Raw genomic sequence first — 19,994 nt, forward strand, 5'->3', positions numbered from 1 at the left:
TCCCCTCCCGGGCGTGTAAGTTCTCGTCTGGCTTGACAGGCAAGGCTTACGCAGCCTGCGGAGAAGCTGCATCAGCTTTGCATGCCATGGCGCTCCTGCAGGTCCACCAGGCCAAAGCGCTCATGGAACTGCACGAGGGTGGTTCCGACCAGGCAGTTATGCAGGAACTGCGTGCCGCGACGGACCTCGCCCTCCGGGCAACGAAAGTCACTGCACGCTCCCTGGGTCGGGCGATGTCCACTTTGGTGGTCCAGGAACGCCACCTGTGGCTGAACCTGACAGACATGCGGGATTCGGACAAGGTTCGGTTTTTGAACGCCCCTGTCTGTCAGGCCGGCCTCTTCGGCGACGCCATCGAGGACTTTGCCCAGCAGTTCTCGGTGGCCAAGAAGCAGACGGAGGCCATCAAGAATATCCTGCCCCGGCGGCCCGCTGCTGCCTCCACCCAGCCGCCCGGGGCAGCCCCCCAGTCTGCTCATTGCCGAGGGTGTCCCCCGGCGTCCGCCTCCGCCTCCGCCCCTGCCAAGCCCAAGCAGCAGCCTCCACCCGCGAAGCAGGGTGCCGGACGCAAGGGGGCCGCCCAACCCGTCCAGGGTCCGGCAAGCGCAAGGGGAAGCGGCCCTGAGACGGGCAGCCCAGGGAGAAGAGGAGCTGCTCTGAGGGAGATGATGTCCGCATCCCCCCCCCCCCCCCCCCCCCCGGAGGAGGACCGGGGGGGCATCACTGGTCATTACATCTCTGCCGCTGGCTCTCCAGAGTCCAGCGGTACCCACATTTTCACCAAAAGAGCAATTTCCTCTCTCTCTGGGCCCCAAGAGGGTCAGGTTGGCAGTGTGCGACGCCCACGGGCCTTGTCACTCCTTTCCTACCCTCCCGTCGCCAGGGGGCAGTTGTGTGGGCCTCGAGGACGCCCCCGGGCCTTCTCACCCACACACTGCCTCTCTCGTGAGCACTCAGTCAACACTCCGGGCCGCCCACGGGCCTTCCGGGTCGGGGCTGAGTGCTTCACTTCCCTGCCTCCGGGCAGTGGGCAGCAGAGTGGGCTCCGAGGACGCCTCCGGGCCTTCTCACCCACTCTCTGTCCAAACCAGGAGTGCTCAGGCAACACTTCGGGCCGCCTCCGGGCCTCCCGAGTCGGGCCAGAGTACTCCGCTTCGCTGCCCCACCCCGGGCACGTCTGTGGTGCCGTTGGTCCCGCTTGTACGGTCTCTGGGGGCCTGGCTAGGTCTCCCCAGGCTGTCTCGCTGGCTCATCCGTACCATCAGACTCGGCTACGCGATTCAGTTCGCGCGCCGGCCGCCCAAGTACAAGGGCATCCTCTTCACCTCCGTGCGAAGCAGCGATGCTCAGGTCTTGAGGTCAGAGATCGAGGTCCTACTGGCGAAGGACACGATCGAGCCGGTTCCTCCAGCCGATATGAAGACGGGGTTCTACAGCCCCTACTTCATTGTGCCCAAGAAAGGGGGTGGGTTACGACCAATCCTGGACCTGCGAGTTCTGAATCGGGCCCTGCACAAGCTCCCGTTCAGGATGTTGACGCAGAAACGCATTTTTCAATGCATCCGTCCCCAGGATTGGTTCGCAGCGATCGACCTGAAGGACGCGTACTTCCATGTGTCTATTCTCCCTCGACACAGACCGTTCCTACGCTTTGCGTTCGAGGGGAAAGCATATCAGTACAAGGTCCTGCCCTTCGGGCTGTCCCTGTCGCCCCGCGTCTTCACGAAGGTCGCGGAGGCAGCCATTGTTCCGCTCAGAGAACGCGGCGTTCCGATTCTCAATCGTCCTAGCCCAGTCGAAGGACCAGTTGTGCGAACACAGGGACCTGGTGCTCAGTCACCTCAGCCAGTTGGGCCTTCGGGCCAACCGAGAGAAGAGCAAACTCTGTCCTACACAGAGGATCTCTTACCTCGGTATGGAGCTGGACTCGGTCAACCGGACTGCGCGCCTCACCGAGGAGCGAGTCCAGTCGGTGTTGAACTGCTTGAATATGTTCAAGAGCAGGACAGCGGTCCCACTGAAATTCTTTCAGAGGCTCCTGGGGCATATGGCATCTGCAGCCGCGGTCACGCCGCTCGGATTGCTTCATATGAGACCGCTTCAACGCTGGCTCAATGGCCGAGTCCCGAGGTGGGCATGGCAGAGCGGTCAGTACCGGGTCCCAGTGACTCCTTACTGCCGCCAAACCTTCAGCCCGTGGTCCAGCACTTCGTTTCTCCGGGCCGGGGTGCCCCTAGAACAAGTGTCCAGGCATGCTGTGCTATTCACGGATGCCTCCACCACAGGCTGGGGGGCCACGTACAACGGGCATGCAGTTGCTGGTCTGTGGACGGGGCCGCAATTGCATTGGCATATCAATTGCCTCGAGTTACTGGCAGTACATTTGGCACTCCGCCGCCTCAAGGGGCCGCTGCGTGGCAAGCATGTACTGGTCCGTACGGACAGCACCACGGCCGTAGCGTACATCAACCGTTAGGGTGGTCTACGCTCCCGTCTGGTGTGCTGAACCAGACAGCCGACGAGCTCTCTCGTCAGCCGACACCTCCGGGAGAGTGGCGACTCCACCCCCAGGCGGTCCAGCTGATATGGGACCAGTTCGGAGCCGCACGGGTCAACCTGTTTGCCTCTCCGGACTCGACCCATTGCCAGTGGTACTATTCCCTGACCGGGGGTACCCTCGGCACAGATGCACTGGCGCACAGCTGGCCCCGGGACCTACGCAAGTATGCGTTTCCCCCAGTGAGCCTTCTTGCACAGACTCTGTGCAAGGTCAGGGAGGACGAGGAACAGGTCTTGTTAGTTGCGCCGTATTGGCCCAACCGGACCTGGTTCCCAGAACTCACACTCCTCGCGACAGCCCCTCCTTGGCTGATTCCCCTGAGGAAGGACCTTCTTTCTCAGGGACGGGGCACGCTATGGCACCCGCGTCCAGACCTCTGGAATCTTCATGTCTGGTCCCTGGACGGGACGCGGAGGTTCTAGATGGACTACCACAAGCTGTCGTAGATACCATTGCTTCAGCTAGAGCCCCCTCTACGAGGCGCCTCTATGCTCTGAAGTGGAACCTGTTCGTTGAGTGGTGCGCTTCCCGCCAGGAAGACCCCCGAAGGTGTTCGATCAGTGTCGTGCTTTCCTTCCTGCAAGATGGGTTGGAGAGAAGGCTGTCTCCCTCCACCCTCAAGGTATATGCTGTGGCAATAGAAGCGTACCATGATGTAGTAGAAGGTAAGTCCGTGGGGAAGCACGACCTAATCGTCAGGTTCCTCAGAGGTGCGAGGAGACTAAATCCTCCTCGTCCATCCTCGATACCCTCTTGGGACTTAGCTCTAGTGCTCAGAGCACTTCAGAGCCCTCCCTTCGAGCCTTTGGCGTCTTGTGAGCTTAAGATCTTGTCAATGAAGACAGTGCTCCTGACGGCATTGGCCTCGATCAAGAGGGTTGGGGACCTGCATGCACTTTCGGTCAACGAATCGTGCCTAGAGTTCGGGCCAGGTAACTCTCACGTTGTCCTGAGACCCCGGCCCGGATATGTGCCAAAGGTTCCTACCACTCCCTTCCGGGATCAGTTGGTGAACCTGCAAGCACTGCCTTCGGAGGAGGCAGACCCAGCCCTGGCTTTGTTGTGTCCGGTCCGCGCCCTTCGCGCTTACGTTGACCGGACCCAAAGCCTTCGGACCTCAGAGCAACTCTTCGTCTGTTACGGAGGCCAGCAGAAGGGAAAGGCTGTCTCCAAGCAGAGGTTAGCCCACTGGATAGTGGATGCTATAGTCTTGGCCTACCAGTCCCAAGACGTGCCTTGCCCGTTCGGTGTAAAAGCTCACTCCACTCGGAGCGTTGCTTCTTCCTGGAAGTTGGCTCAAGGCGCCTCGCTGACAGACATATGTAGAGCTGCGGGCTGGGCGACACCTAACACGTTTGCTAGATTCTATAGCTTACGTGTAGAGCCGGTATCTTCCCGCATCCTCGCCCCCAGTGGCCAGGAGCGTTAAGTGCCCGTTCTAAGTGTCGGCTTGCGAAACGCCACTCCCGCCCTCTGGGCCGGATACGTGCGTCTATTTGTCTCCAGTTGTGTTCCCCGGGAAACCGGCTAACCCTGTCGAGCTCCTCCGTCACCCCTCCGGTGTCAGACGTTGCGGACCGTCCGACGCCAGGCCTGCACCCGTATGCTTGTGTAGCGTGGCTGTAGGCTGGGTTCCATATGTAGCGGTTCCCTCACGGCAACCCCATATGTGTATTCTTCCACGGTACCAGCTACCCTTCGGGCTAGCCCCGTGTCTTTCCCTCGACAGAGCCCGCTCTGTCGTCTCTGGGCGTGTTCTTTCCCCCCTTCAATCAGGCTGGAACCACCCCAGAGACTGCCATATGTTGCACTACCCTGCCAGGTTAGTCCTTATGTGTATTCCGCCACCTCTCCTTCCCTGAAGGACGTGGCCCCGCAGCGTACCCTCTCTCTCTCTCTCGAGGTAGGCACGCTTTCCCAGCGTTATCCAATAGTCATTCTGAGTGGGTCTTGCAGAAACAGCAGTGACTGACCTCCCTGCTTGGAGCCCTGACTTCCGTACCATACTAGACGGTGCAGTGCACTCAAGCAGGACGCTGGAAGGGCCAGCATCCTGGCGTTTTCCATAGGGATCCCATTCGTCGGTTCAGTTCTGACGTACGTCGAACGTGACCGACTGAAAGGGAACGTCTCGGTTACGTATGTAACCCTCGTTCCCTGAAGGAGGGAACGGAAACGTACGTCCCGTCGCCAGATGCTGTGCTTCCGCTGGGAGTCCGGTCACCTTTCGGCTCCTCAGCAGGAAAAGCGCTGATCTATCATTCCACGTCCTGTTTTATACCCGCGCTGCGGGGCGGAGCGTGGAATGCGTGATCGCATGCCAAATTTCATTGGCTCGTTGTTAGATGCTCGAAGTAGGATTGGTCTCTAAAGTAAGATCCCATTCGTCGGTTCAGTTCTGACGTACGTCTCCGTTCCCTCCTTCAGGGAACGAGGGTTACATACGTAACCTAGACATTCCCTGAGAGGGAACGAGACGCTGCGTCGAAACGCTAGGGGACGCCTCTGCGTACCATGTCATGAAGCACTTGTGTAATCAGTCCAATAGTGGGACGTTACGTCACGGGCGGGTGACGTCATCGACCAGGAAGCTATAAAGCATGCCCGGACCAAACAGTCACTAGCTTCTGGAAAAGTCGAACAAATCGATCACAGGCATGCCGGGAGTATGGCATCTCGACGCAGCGTCTCGTTCCCTCTCAGGGAACCATGGTTACATACGTAACCTGAGACGTTCCCTATCTCGAGGGAACTTTGAGCTGCGTTGAAACGCTAGGGGACCTCAATACCCACACCGCCAGAGTCCCAAATGTCTGTATGTGTGAATCAACCCAGAAACACCCGGGACCCCGGTGTAGAGGCTACATCTAGATTGTAAAACCTCACGAATGTATGCGGAGAGGACCACCCAGCCGCATCACAAACCTCTGACAGTAAAACTCCCGAAATAAGAGCCATAGAGGCAGCCATACTCCTAGTAGAGTGGGCGTGGACCCTCATAGGTGAAGGATGTCCGACCGAATCATAAGCGAGCGAAATAGCCTCAACTATCCACTTGCTAAGCGTCTGCTTTGAAGCCGATTTTCCCTTACTCGAGGACCCAAAACATACGAACAACTGTTCTGACTTTCGCCACAGGGCAGCTCTGTGGACATATGCATCTAGGGCCCTGACCGGACATAGATTTAGCTTCTCTTGGTCTTGACTAGTGAACGGAGGCGGACAGAAAGCCTGCAGCATTACTGGTCCCGGCACGTTGGTCGGGACCTTGGGAACATATCCTTCCCTCGGGAAGAGAAATGCTTTCACCATACCTGGTGCAAACTCAAGGCAAGAGGGTGCTACTGATAGAGCCTGTAGGTCTCCTACTCTTTTCATGAAATCGCTAGAAGAAACACTGTTTTTAGTGTGAGGAACTTTTCTGACACTTCCTCTAACGGCTCGAAGGGAGCCAACATAAGGCCTTCCAGCACTATGGCCAGGTCCCAAGTCGGCACCCTGGAGCGTGCCGCAGGTCTGAGCCTCAAGGTACACGGAGGAAACGCGTGACCCACGGGTGTCTCCCTAATGATGCGTTATCTAATGGATTATGATACGCAGATATCGCTGACACATACACTTTCAGAGTCGACGGGGATAACCCTGCGGAGAATTTTTCTTGCAAGAACTCGAGAACTGAACCGACCGGGCAGTTAACAGGGTCCAAAGTCTGGTGCGTACACCAGGCGACAAAAACTCTCCATTTGAGTGCGTAAAGTCTCCTTGTGGATGGTGCTCTGGAGTGCAACATGGTCTCTATCACCTCAGTCGATAGACCCGTGTTTATGAACTGGGCCCCCTCAGGGGCCAAGCCCACAGTTTCCACAGTTCCGGGCACGGGTGCAGTACTGACCCCCCGGCCTGCGAAAGAAGATCCCTCCTGACTGGGATTTCCCAGGGAGGACCCTCTAGGAGAGACATGATGTCTGAGAGCAACACTCGGCCCGGCCAGAACGGGGCTACCAATAAGAGCTGAACCCCGTCCCGGCGGACTCTCCCCAGCACTCCTGGGAGCAACGCCAGAGGGGGAAAGGCGTACAGACGCAGCCTCGGCCACGTCTGTACCATTGCGTCCAGCCCCAATGGGGCTGGATGTGTGAGGGAAAAGAATGCTGGACAGTGTGTCGTCTCTCGAGACGCAAACAGATCCACCTGGGCTCGCCCAAAGCGGATCCACAGCTCCTCCACCACCTCGGGGTAGAGCCTCCATTCCCCCGGCACCACTCCCTGCCTCGACAGGGAGTCTGCCGCTACATTCAGGATCCCCGGGATGTACATCGCCCTGAGCGAGAGCATCTTGCCTTGGGCCCATATTAGAATGTGATGCGTGAGCTTCCACAACCGATGCGATCTCAATCCCCCCTGGTGATTTATATACGAGACCACCGAAGTGTTGTCTGACCGAACTAACACATGGCGGCCCCGTAGGTCTGGGAGGAAGTGTTTGAGTGCTTGAAACACAGCCATTAGCTCCAGCTGGTTTATGTGCCAGGAGAGCTGATGGCCCCTCCACAGACCTTGGGCCGAGCAGCCACTCATGACTGCTCCCCAGCCAGTTAGGGAGGCATCCGTCGTTAGCATTACGCAACGACAAGGAGCCCCCAGAACTGGACCTTGGGAAAGGAACCAAGGATCTTTCCACTTCACCAAGGCACGTAGGCAGCGCCGCGTGACCTTGATTAAGCGAAAAGGGTTTCCCCTCGGGGAGAACCCCTTGGTCCTGAGCCACCACTGTAAGGGTCTCATGTACAGCAGGCCAAAAGGTATCACGTTGGACGCTGCTGCCATCAAACCCAACACTCTTTGAAAGTGTTTGACAGTGAGTGACTGGCCTAGCTTTATCTGGTTGACGGTATTCAGGATAGTTTTTACCCTGGGCGGAGATAGCCGAGCCGACATCGTTCTCGTGTCCCAAACTACCCCCAGAAAAGTAATGCTCTGCTGTGGTGCCAATATACTTTTCTTTTCGTTCAACCTTAGCCCCAACACCTTCATGTGGGCGAGAACGGCATCTCGATGCTGAACCGCCAGTTGTTTCGACTGTGCTAACACTAGCTTATCGTCGATGTAATTTAGCATGCGAATGCCCTGGAGTCGCAGCGGAGCCAGAGCTGCATCCACGCACTTCGTGAAAGTGCGGGGCGATAAAGCTAGACCGAATGGCAGCACTCGATATTGGTACGCTTTTCCCCCAAAAGCAAACCTGAGGAACTGTCTGTGCTGCAAGGATGGAGATGTGGAAGTACGCATCTTTTAAGTCTATCGTGACGTACCAGTCCTCGGACCTGATGTGACACACGATCTGTTTTATCGTGAGCATTTTGAATTTTAATATTTTTACTGCTCTGTTTAGATGACGTAGATCTAAGATAGGCCTTAACCCCCCCATCCTTCTTTGGAACTATGAAGTACCGGCTGTAAAACCCCGACTCTGCAGTGGGGAGGGACCCGTTCTATAGCCTCTTTTCGCAGAAGAGTCTGTACCTCTTGTTCCATTACCAGAGCCTGCTCGGGGCTTACTACCGTGGCAGTAACCCCGTTGAACACGGGCGGGTGTAACCCGAATTGAATTCTGTACCCTTTTTCTATTGTACGCAGGACCCATTCTGAGACATTCGGCAGAAGTTTCCATGCTGGCAGAAAATCTACTAAGGGAACCAGGCTCTCGAGGCTGGTCTCTGGATTTTCCTGTGTGGTCAGCCCGGTGTCCTGTAACGGATAACCGGCAGGTAGCAACCAAACTGACCGCCCAGGGGCCCTCCCGAGAGGGCGCGAACATCCCCAAGCCGCTACGTTTCCGGGCGGACATGGAGATATGCGTTCGCCGGGGACCGCCGTGCCCTGAAGCACCAATGGTGGCAGGGTTGGCAGACCGGCCCCCCGATGGCACCGGGAAAGAGCGGGCGCTTCAGCGAGCCGCACTTTCCCGGAGGGGACTGCCATCGGAAGCCCTGCGCTCTTGGCGTCAGGACTTCTTAGCCGAGGCCTTCCTAACGATAAGGACGGTCCTCAGATCCGTCCTACCGCGGGAAGGCCCCGGCTGAGCGCATCGCCCGGACCCCCATTCTCTCTGCGGGGGGGCCCGAGCGGCCACGCTCTGTTTTTGCTGCGCTCGATGCGCTACGGAGGAGCACGTACTCGGCTGGGGCTGCCCCCGCCCGGCAGCCCCTGGGGGATACGATTTTCGGGGGAAAAATTTCTGAAAAGCTGCAGCCTGCCTTCTGGCCTCTTGGTAACGGTCGACGACTGTTGTTACTGCATCACCAAACAGACCAGAAGGCGAGACGGGTGCGTCCATTAGGAATCTTTTATCCCTCTCTTTTATATCAGAGAGGTTCAACCATAAATGTCTCTCCGTGGCCACCAGGGCTGCCATAGAGCGGCCGATGGATTTGGCTTTTGTCTCACTGGTGGCACGAAGAGACAAATCTGCCGCCCGTCTAATTTCAGCTATTGTCTCTCTCCCCACTTCTTCAGTTTCCTCATTTATATCCCCCAATAAATCAGCCTGATATGCTTGCAGGACGGCCACCGTATGTAAACAGGCGGCCGCCTGCCCTGCTGCCGAGTAAGCCCTGCCCACCAGCGCTGATGTCGTTCTTACGGGCTTGGTGGGCAGCTGCGGGGCTTGCAGCGACGATGCTGACACGGGGGAGAGATAGCTCGCGAGCATCTCTTCCACCCGCGGCATCGCCGCATAACCATGAGCCTTCAACCCGTTTATATTTGAATATTCGGATGTCGACGGGTTGAAAACTCTGGCAGATGCTGGTCGAGCCCAGGACCTCGACACCTCGGTTTGGAGGTCCGGGAAGAATGGCAAGCCCCGCCTAGGAGGTTGTGAATATGAGGGCAGAAATCTCTCATCTAGCCTACTTTGTTGTTTATGTGTTTCATACTGCTCGGCCGGCCAGTCTAAGGTTAATCTGGCAACGGCGCGAGTAACAACCTCCATAAGCTCTTCCTGTGCGTGTTTGTGTAGTGGTGGAAGTAAATCGTCAGTTTCACTTATGCTTACAACATCCAGTTCCTCGGAACTGGAGTGCTGCAGCTGATCTTGTGCCTCAGCGCGAGCGGAAGAAACCGCACAGCGTGCTTCCAACTCGCGAGCTGAGGCTTGAGATCCAGCGGGTAAGGGCAGAGATAGGGGATCACCTGTCTCTAACCCCGCCACCAGATCTAACTGCGATCCCCAGGACGTGAGCCTTCGCTGCGCTTCGGCAACAGCGGGACCCGTGCCCTGAGGACCGCGAGCCAAAGCACTCTCCTCGAAGAGTGCCCGGCGTGATCTCAGTGTTTGCATTGGGAGACTCTCACAATGCTCACAGCCAACCCCCTCGAGAGCTGACTGGGCATGCTCAAGCCCCAAACACATTACACACAGGTCGTGTGTATCCCCACCCATGATGTAACGAGGGCAGGGAGTAACACATCGCCTAAACTGACTAGACATTCTCTTTTCTCTTTTTTTTTGACACACACACAATAAATGGACATACAATATCACAGAGAGGGCTTTGTGAAGGCACAGAAGCTAGTGACTGTTTGGTCCGGGTATGCTTTATAGCTTCCTTGTCGATGACGTCACCCGCCCGTGACGTATCTTCCCGCTATTGGACTGATTACACAAGTGCTTCATGACATGGCACACAGAGGCGTCCCCTAGCGTTTCAACGCAGCTCGAAGTTCCCTTGAGATAGGGAATTTTAAATTAAAATATATCCAAACAGAAAACAATTATTTTACATGGTAAAAATACTTCACAATATTACAGTTTTGGCTGTATTTTGGACCAAATAAATGCTGCCTTGTTAAGCAGAATAACTTCTGTGGAAAACATTAGAAAATCTAAACTTTTGAACGGTAGTGTATGCTTGGGTTTACACATGGAAACAACACAGAGCAGTGGTTTAAAAAAACAGAGAGACATTCATGGTAAACGGGGACAGTGCAAGATGAACAAAAAACAAAACAAAACAAAAAAACAAGCGATTAAATAATAATAATAATAAATAAATAAAAGGAAAACTAATAATAATAAGATTTTCACATTACATTTTAAATGTTACATTTTTATTTAGTTTAGACAATACAATTGTTTCTTATGCAGACTGAAGCAAAAACACGACCTCTCTCCCCGATGGCTAAATCATCAATGAGAACTAGTGATGTCCGGTTCGCGAACGAATCGTTCTTTTTAACCGGATCTTTATAGTGAACCGGTCGAACCAGTTCACCAAATCGAACTGAATCGTTCTAAACGGTTCGCGTCTCAAATCAGCGCTGATCCCACAAGTTACTGTAGTTATTAACTTTCTGCCATCAGTGACAGTCTCTCAAACTAGAAATAAACTAATATCTTGAAGTAGATGCTGTAACTCCAATCGTTAGCTGAAGTGAGACATGTTTCGCTGAGAGATCTGATGAACTCACGAGCAGCTGATACTGAGCATGCGCGTGTAACCGAACGTACCGGTTGTCGGATCCTCGGATCAGCAGTACAGACTCAAAACCCGTTTCTGTCGGACACGTTCGATACGGAGAACCGATGAGCCGATGAGCTGCGCATGCGTGTTATTTGTTCAGAGGAACGAAATGCAGGTTAAGTGTATAAAACTAATCACGTTTGGAAACATCATAACAAAGCTGTCTCATCAGTGTATTATTTTAAAGTTTTGGAAACAATGGATTGTAAAACGGTCAAATTAAACATTTATTTGTTTTATCAATAATGCAGGATATTTTCAGGAACGGCTTTTATCTTATTTAATTTCTAAGTCGATACAGATTTTAAAATAGATGTAATCAAAACAGTAGGTTTGATATAGACTATTCAGCTTGCAGCAGTTCGCAGCTCAGCACCCTGTGCTCAGCACACACACACACACACACACACACACACACACACACACACACACACACACACACACACACACACACACACACACACACACACACACATGTTGGTCTATGTGGTTTACAGGGACTCTCCATAGGCGTAATGGTTTTTATACAGTACAAACCGTATTTTCTATCCCCTTACACTGCCCCTAAACCTACCAATCACACACACACACACACACACACACACACACACACACTGCCCCTAAACCTACCCATCACAGGAAACATTCTGCATTTTTACTTTCTCAAAAAAACATCATTTAGTATGTTTTTAAGGCCGTTTGAATTATGAGGACATTTGATATGTCCTCATAAACCACATTTATAGTGTAATACCAGTGTAATACCCATGTAGTTATACAAATTCGTGTCCTCATAAACAGGCTCACACACACACACACACACACACACACACACACACACACACACACACACACACACTGATACAGCGGTTCTCGAGTCAGATCGACCGGTTGCAACGGATCACCAGTACAGAATCAAGAACCGTTTCTATCGGACACGTTCGATCTTTCGGACATGTTCGATTCTGAGAACCGGTGAGCTGAGATACTGAGCATGCGTGAGAGCGTCGTAACCGAACTGTTTCTCTCGGACTGGGACAGCTGATGCTGATAATACATGAGCCCGGGTGAACTGAGGATTTGTGTAAGTAGGCCTATTATGTCAATGTATGTTTATTTAATCCGTGTAAAACATCAGTGTTTGCACGACAGTGACAGTCTCAAACTAGAAATAAAACGAATATCTTGAAGTAGATGCTGGAACAATCGATTCAGTTCGATTTGGTGAACTGTATTTAGTGCTGTTGCAAAACATAAATGAAAAAATGTTTCCAAGATGATGATGATGTCAATTATAATTATTACTATACTAAGTTTTGATTACAAATACTTTATATGGATGTGTTTGAATGTATTTTCATCCGCCGGGATGATAGAAATGACGTCATTACGTAAAGACGTAAAAGAACCGGTGATCCGTTTTTTTTTAACCGGATCATTGAAACGAACTGTCCGAAAGAACCGGTTCGCGGAAAAGAACCGAACTTCCCATCACTAATGAGAACTGGAGCTGTGTGTGAAGCCACACCCAGTCTCCGCCCCTAACACTCGCCCTCAGCACTGAAGATTGCACCCCAGTCCATACAGAGGTGATTAGACAAAACAACAGTTTTTACACAGGCTGAAGCAAAACGCGACCTCTCTCCCCTGATGACTAATCACCAGAGGTGTGGACTCGAGTCATGTGACTTGGAATCGAGTCAGACTCGAGTCATGAATTTGATGACTTTGGACTCGACTCGACAAAATGTACAAAGACTTGCAACTCGACTTGGACTTTAACATCAATGACTTGTGACTTCACTTGGACTTGAGCCTCATGACTCGAGAAGACTTGCTACTTTTTGGCCATTTTTCTTTCACACGGCCGCGCTGCTCTCAGAGAAAAAAAGCTGCACCTGTATGCATGCAGATAGCACGTGCGCTGCCAGCACATCCAATCACTGTAGTCCCACGTTGGTTTGATTCGACAGTATCCATAGCTACCAAGTCCGCGTATAACACGTGACTTATTTGGGCTTCTTTTTTTGGTAAGTCGTCAAAAAATCTCGAGTTGCGGGTCGCGGTTTTTTGGGCTTATTTGAAAAAATGTGGTTGCTTGTTAGGAACATATGACAAGCAACTTCGTTTCTTTACATTTATGGTCGCTGTTTTGTCCAAATACATTGCCTGACACTGTCTTCTCACAGCTAATAGCCATAGTGCAACGATACAAGTGCTGTATTCATTCGTCCTCATACATCCCGCCTCCTTCCCCTCTTTGAAGAAAAATTGCGTTCAACGTGCAGGCATGTGATGTGATGTTATAAATGTAATGATAGTTCGTAGACGTAAATAGACGAATACATTTTTTTTTTTTTTTTTACAAACAATGCAACCAGCAAAGATATACAGAGATGGAGAGGAAACAGGGAGGTAAGCCACCTAATTTAATCTTAAAAATATGTTTTATAATGTAGGCTATTTATTATGACTATTATTATTTGGCTATTTTAAAAATAAAAATAAATAATAATAAAAAGTATAGGCTGCTAATAATAACAGTAGGTATGGTTCGAATGTATATTATTATAAACATGTCTCTATATTGCAGCGCTCTGTGTTTTCCTGTGCACCAACTCCCAATCATAGACTGTAAAAAAGTGCATAATAATCCTAAATAGTAGCTGTGTGACATTAGTAATTTTCAATACTATTTTGAGCAGATTGCACATTGAGATGCAGGGCTTATCCTTTTTACGGTTTATAGTGTGCATGTTCACCACTGCTCCTTATATGTGTGCAATAACTCCGACTGGAGTTACCATAATCCTTCACGTCACTTTTCTCTTTTTCCATCTCCAAACCTCTTCTGTGTCTTTATTGCAACTTGAAGAATTTAGTAAAATCCCATCTGTATTTGCATTTTAAACTCCACGAGATTTCAATTTAAAATGTTGCAATGTCATTTATTGATAAATTATTGATCATAAATTATACTGATGATAATAAATAATATAATAATATTGGGTTTGTTTTGGGCCCCCCACCCCTCTGTGTATTCTTCATACCTGAGAAGAATATGAAACAGATGTCAGAAAATCCCTTATAGCCTCACGCTGTATTTGAAACTACTCTTTACTCATATCAGTGTTGTTATGTTAATATTCATTGTCTATTATACACTACGGTAGATGATAATATTTCAGTTTCAGTGTATGCAATATTAAGAATATTTTCACTGCTTCAAAAGTCATAAGAAAGCCCTTTCCCTCGAGAAACTGAAGTCATATGCTTTATAGCATTGGTTTTCAAAGTGGGGACAGGGACCCCTGGGTGCCGCGAGGGGATGCTAGGGGGGCCATGGCAAGCTGGCATAAAAAGTATAGCAAAACAAAATTTAATAAATTCAATTATTAAAGTAAACCAAATTAAACCAAAAATAAGCTAAACAATATTCCCATAATGTTTCCATAATGCCCTAAGTTTAGGCTAAAAGGACCCATATCTATTTGAAAGTTGAACTGTTTTGCCATATGAGGTCAACACAATACAGGACTGAAGCCGCTGTGCATTGTTCTAGTGTTTCTGTTTTTTTTTTTTTTTTTACTGTATTTGCTTAATGTCATTGTATAAAAAGAGGTTTAAATAAATACAAATCTTACAGACATACATAATTTGTATAATTTTTATTTTTGTGGTAAGATGACTTGAAGTGACTCGAAACTAAAATGGTAGGACTTGGACTCGACTTGAGACTTGTTGGCTTTGACTTCTGACTCGACTCGAGACTTGACTCATCTTTGACTCGACTTGACTCGGGACTCGAGGGCAAAGACTTGAGACTTACTTGTGACTTGCATAACAATGACTTTGTCCCACCTCTGCTAATCACTAATGTGATTGATACCAATCTTTATTTTAAAAGCCACGTTTCTAGCATCTGTAAAACCGCATTCTAACATTTTAAAAATACATCAGAATTATGGCACATGCTTTCAATGCAAAATGCTGAACAGTCAGCTCTTAACGCATTATACTCCATCACGTCGATTGCGGTCTCTAAACTCTGGCCAGTTGATAATACCTAGAATATCTAAATCACCTGCAGGCGGTCGATCCTTTTCCTAGTTAGCTCCTAAACTGTGGAATAGTCTTCCTAGCATTGTTCGGGAAGCAGACACACTCTGTCAGTTTAAATCTAGACTAAAAACACATCTCTTTACTATGGCACACACACAGAACATTATTAACTCTCATTATTCAGATCAATTGACTGATTGTTCGGCTGCATTAACTAGGTCAGCCGGAACCGGGAACACTTCCCATAACACCTGATGTACTCTCTGTGTTTATCCCACTGCAGTCTGGATATGACCAGGGCATCCTGGAGTGTCTGCTGAGATGTATTCATTAAACTCTCCCTGTAAATGCGGCATCGACACAACATCCATAATAAACCTGTCTCCGGCACGACGAATCCAATCTTCCAAATAATCTTATGAATATATTGATCTAATGTGACATCTGACCTATAATATTGCCAGAATCATAATCATACACCATACGGCCAGAGGAGAACTGGCACCCCGACTGAGGTTTTTTTCTCCATTCTGGCCCTGAAGGAGTTTTGGTTCCTTGCCTCCGTCACCTTTGGCTTTTGGCTTGCTCAGTTGGGGACAATTAAATTTCAACTATGTTGCTGATCTGCTTGCATTGACACTATATGATAATTGAAATCAGCCAATGATATTACCATTTTCTCCAGAGCGCCTGTACCACTGAATCAAATTCCATTGCAATATTTTTCTGTTACCACTGTGAAGCTGCTTTGAAAAAAATTGCATTGTGAAAAGAGTTATATAAATAAAGGTAACTTGAGTTGACTTGACTTCAGACAATTAGAATCTGGGTATTCTGTGAAAAATGTGCCCATTTGTGGTCTCGCTGACACATCCCACAATGTCCCAGAACCTCAGAATTGGTGTGTTTTTTGGCACACATGCTTCAGACACCGATTCCTCAGCAGGCATTCCTATAGCATCAATATCATGACAGTGTCTCACTCCCCTCTTAGGCCGGGGACACACTGAAGCGTGCCGTGAGCGTCTCGGCTGCGTGGCGTGTCCGTTTTTATTTCGGCTCCCATGTTAACTACTTGTTAGAGCTTGCATACTGCCTGCGACACGCACAGCTTGCATGCTTCAAATAGAAGAGACGCCTATTTTTCACACGAGCGTGTTGGAAGCGTTTCTAGGCAAAATAGCATAGGAAAAGATGTTTATATGCCATTTTGACACGAATACATATTAATAAATGACATTTTCATGTTTGAAAGTCTGAAGGCTAACATAAATGCAGAGATAGGCCTAATTGTAATAATAAAAAACAACATAATTATCGATTTTGAAATATTAAACCTGTCAATACAGAACGAAATGTCTGTAGACTATTTTGCCATCAATACCATAGATCTGTATGATCAATAGGCTACTGCCGATGTTGTCTCTGCTGTATCAATAGGCAATATATTTATATTTAACATGAAGTATAGGGCTTCCCTGTACATTAATAGCAGCAGAGTCGCGTCAGACACACTTCTGGTGTGCAAAGGACAGAGAAAACGCCAGGCAGCCGCCCCACGGATGACACGCAGCAGAAACCCCACGCTTGCAGTGTGTCTCCGGCCTTAGGGAACCGGGTTACATACAGGTCCTTCTAAAATAATTAGCATATTGTGATAAAGTTCATTATTTTCCATAATGTTATGATAAAATATTTAACTGTCAAATATTTTAGATTCATTGCACACCAACTGAAATCTCTTTTATTGTTTTAATGCTGATGATTTTGGCATACAGCTCATGAAAACCCCAAAAAATGAGCATATCATGAAGCGGTTCTCTAAACGAGCTATTAACCTAATCATCTGAATCAACTAATGAACTCTAAACCTGCAAAAGATTCCTGAGGCTTTTAAAAACTCCCAGCCTGGTTCATTACTCAAAACCGCAATCATGGGTCAGACTGCCGACCTGACTGCTGTCCAGAAGGCCATCATTGACACCCTCAAGCAAGAGGGGAAGACACAGAAAGACATTTCTGAACGAATAGGCTGTTCCCAGAGTGCTGTATCAAGGCACCTCAGTGGGAAGTCTATGGGAAGGAAAAAGTGTGGCAAAAAACGCTGCACAACGAGAAGAGGTGAGCGGACCCTGAGGAAGATTGTGGAGAAGGACCGATTCCAGACCTTGGGGGACCTGCGGAAGCAGTGGACTGAGTCTGGAGGAGAAACATCCAGAGCCGCCGTGCACAGGCGTGAGCAGGAAATGGGCTACAGGTGCCGCATTCCCCAGGTCAAGACACTTTTGGGCTACAGAGAAGCAGCTCTGGACTGGTGCTCAGGGGTCCAAAGTACTTTTTTTGGATGAAAGCAAGTTTTGCATGTCATTGGGAAATCAAGGTGCCAGAGTCTGGAGGAAGACTGGGGAGAAGGAAATGCCCAAATGCCTGAAGTCCAGTGTCAAGTCCCCACAGTCAGTGATGGTCTGGTGTGCCATGTCAGCTGCTGGTGTTGGTCCACTGTGTTTTATCAAGGGCAGGGTCAATGCAGCTCGCTATCAGGAGATTTTGGAGCACTTCATGCTTCCATCTGCTGAAAAGCTTTATGGAGATGAAGATTTGGTTTTTCAGCACGACCTGGCACCTGCTCACAGTGCCAAAACCACTGGTAAATGGTTTACTGACCATGGTATTACTGTGCTCAACTCTCCTGACCTGAACCCCATAGAGAATCTGTGGGATATTGTGAAGAGAAAGTTGAGAGACGCGAGACCCAACACTCTGGATGAGCTTAACCCTTAAAGACAGAGACAGCCGCCCGTTGCTAAAAATAACTTTCATTTTCTAAAATGTCGAACTTTTAAACCGCTAATCCAATCTGGATGCAGTCAACTGCACCATAAAGAGGAGAATCTCCACTTTCCATAGGTATAATATGTCTCGCGATTGATCATTCAGAGGCTCCGTAGTCAGCGTGGATGCGTCATCAAAATATGCAGCATTGATTTGTCCAGGAAACACACGTGGGTTGTTCCCCTGAGCCAAACAGAAATTATTATTTTTTATTAGTCCCACCCCCCTGTGCCAAGATTCGTTGAAACTCATCAACTCAACCAATAAACACAGTGTTTGGTCTTTTGAACCACGAATCACGTTTCTCTGAAAAATGAAAGTGGGTGTGAATTTGTGTGCATCATGAAACCAAACAGAAATAAACGCGTGCAAAGCGCTCTCTCTCAGAGCACAGCCAGTATATTTCTCTATTTGTATGTAGTTTGTGTTTTACACAATTTTCACTATTATATTTTCCTCAATTTGTGTTTGAGAAGATTATGTGCAGAGAAGTTGAAATGTCCGTTTATGAAAATAGCCGCCCACGTGTAAAAGTGGCCTCAGTATATTTTATTTCACGGTTTGTCACAACTTGATGTATTGTTTGCGTTTGTTTTTCATGTTCAAATTATAATATATTTCTCTGAAAAAAAATGTTTGTTTCAGTGTTATCATATAACAATCTTTCTATTTACTTTATTACTTGAACTTTTTAGGACACATTGTCAGTCAATAAAATACACCTGTTTTCACTCAAAAACCTAGAAACGCCTAGAATAATGTTATAATAAATGGCTATAACTTGCTGAGGGATTGTTACATGTAGACAAAATTTAATCTGGAAGTGTAAAACAACGAAGTCTACATTTCTAAAGGAAAAAATCCAAACTTCATGATGTTCTGTTCGAGTTCACAGTAAAAGCATCACATTTTTGCTGCCATTTTTCTTGAAATTATATTAATTTAATCCGTTCTCAGAATAAATAAATGTTAAATTTGGACATCAAATGAGCTAGATGAAAACGTCAGGTTCTCCTGTTTAAAATGATATATAGCACTTGATGCTAACTGCTAGAATGGGGGAGAAAAACAAAGAAAAGTAGAGGCACATCAGGCGCCCCAAAAATGTTCTAGGTCTTTAAGGGTTAAGGCCGCTATCGAAGCCTCCTGGGCCTCCAGAACACCTCAGCAGTGCCAAAGGCTGATCGCCTCCAGAACACCTCAGCAGTGCCACAGGCTGATCGCCTCCAGAACACCTCAGCAGTGCCACAGGCTGATCGCCTCCAGAACACCTCAGCAGTGCCACAGGCTGATCGCCTCCAGAACACCTCAGCAGTGCCACAGGCTGATCGCCTCCAGAACACCTCAGCAGCGCCACAGGCTGATCGCCTCCAGAACACCTCAGCAGTGCCACAGGCTGATCGCCTCCAGAACACCTCAGCAGTGCCACAGGCTGATCGCCTCCAGAACACCTCAGCAGAGCCACAGGCTGATCGCCTCCAGAACACCTCAGCAGTGCCACAGGCTGATCGCCTCCAGAACACCTCAGCAGTGCCACAGGCTGATCGCCTCCAGAACACCTCAGCAGTGCCACAGGCTGATCGCCTCCAGAACACCTCAGCAGTGCCACAGGCTGATCGCCTCCAGAACACCTCAGCAGTGGCACAGGCTGATCGCCTCCAGAACACCTCAGCAGTGCCACAGGCTGATCGCCTCCAGAACACCTCAGCAGTGCCAAAGGCTGATCGCCTCCAGAACACCTCAGCAGTGCCACAGGCTGATCGCCTCCAGAACACCTCAGCAGCGCCACAGGCTGATCGCCTCCAGAACACCTCAGCAGAGCCACAGGCTGATCGCCTCCAGAACACCTCAGCAGTGCCACAGGCTGATCGCCTCCAGAACACCTCAGCAGCGCCACAGGCTGATCGCCTCCAGAACACCTCAGCAGTGCCACAGGCTGATCGCCTCCAGAACACCTCAGCAGTGCCACAGGCTGATCGCCTCCAGAACACCTCAGCAGTGCCACAGGCTGATCG

At 49.6% G+C, this 19,994-nt stretch overlaps 1 protein-coding gene across 7 annotated transcripts in view; it reads right to left on the reverse strand.

Annotated features, from left to right (window-relative positions):
* The window catches only part of LOC137079102 (cytolytic toxin-alpha-like), a 165,094-nt gene that overhangs the window by 113,121 nt on the left and 31,979 nt on the right, over positions 1 to 19,994 (reverse strand). The window lies entirely within an intron of this gene.

This window comes from Pseudorasbora parva, chromosome 6 (assembly GCF_024679245.1).
Source record: "Pseudorasbora parva isolate DD20220531a chromosome 6, ASM2467924v1, whole genome shotgun sequence".
NCBI classification, from domain to species: domain Eukaryota; kingdom Metazoa; phylum Chordata; class Actinopteri; order Cypriniformes; family Gobionidae; genus Pseudorasbora; species Pseudorasbora parva.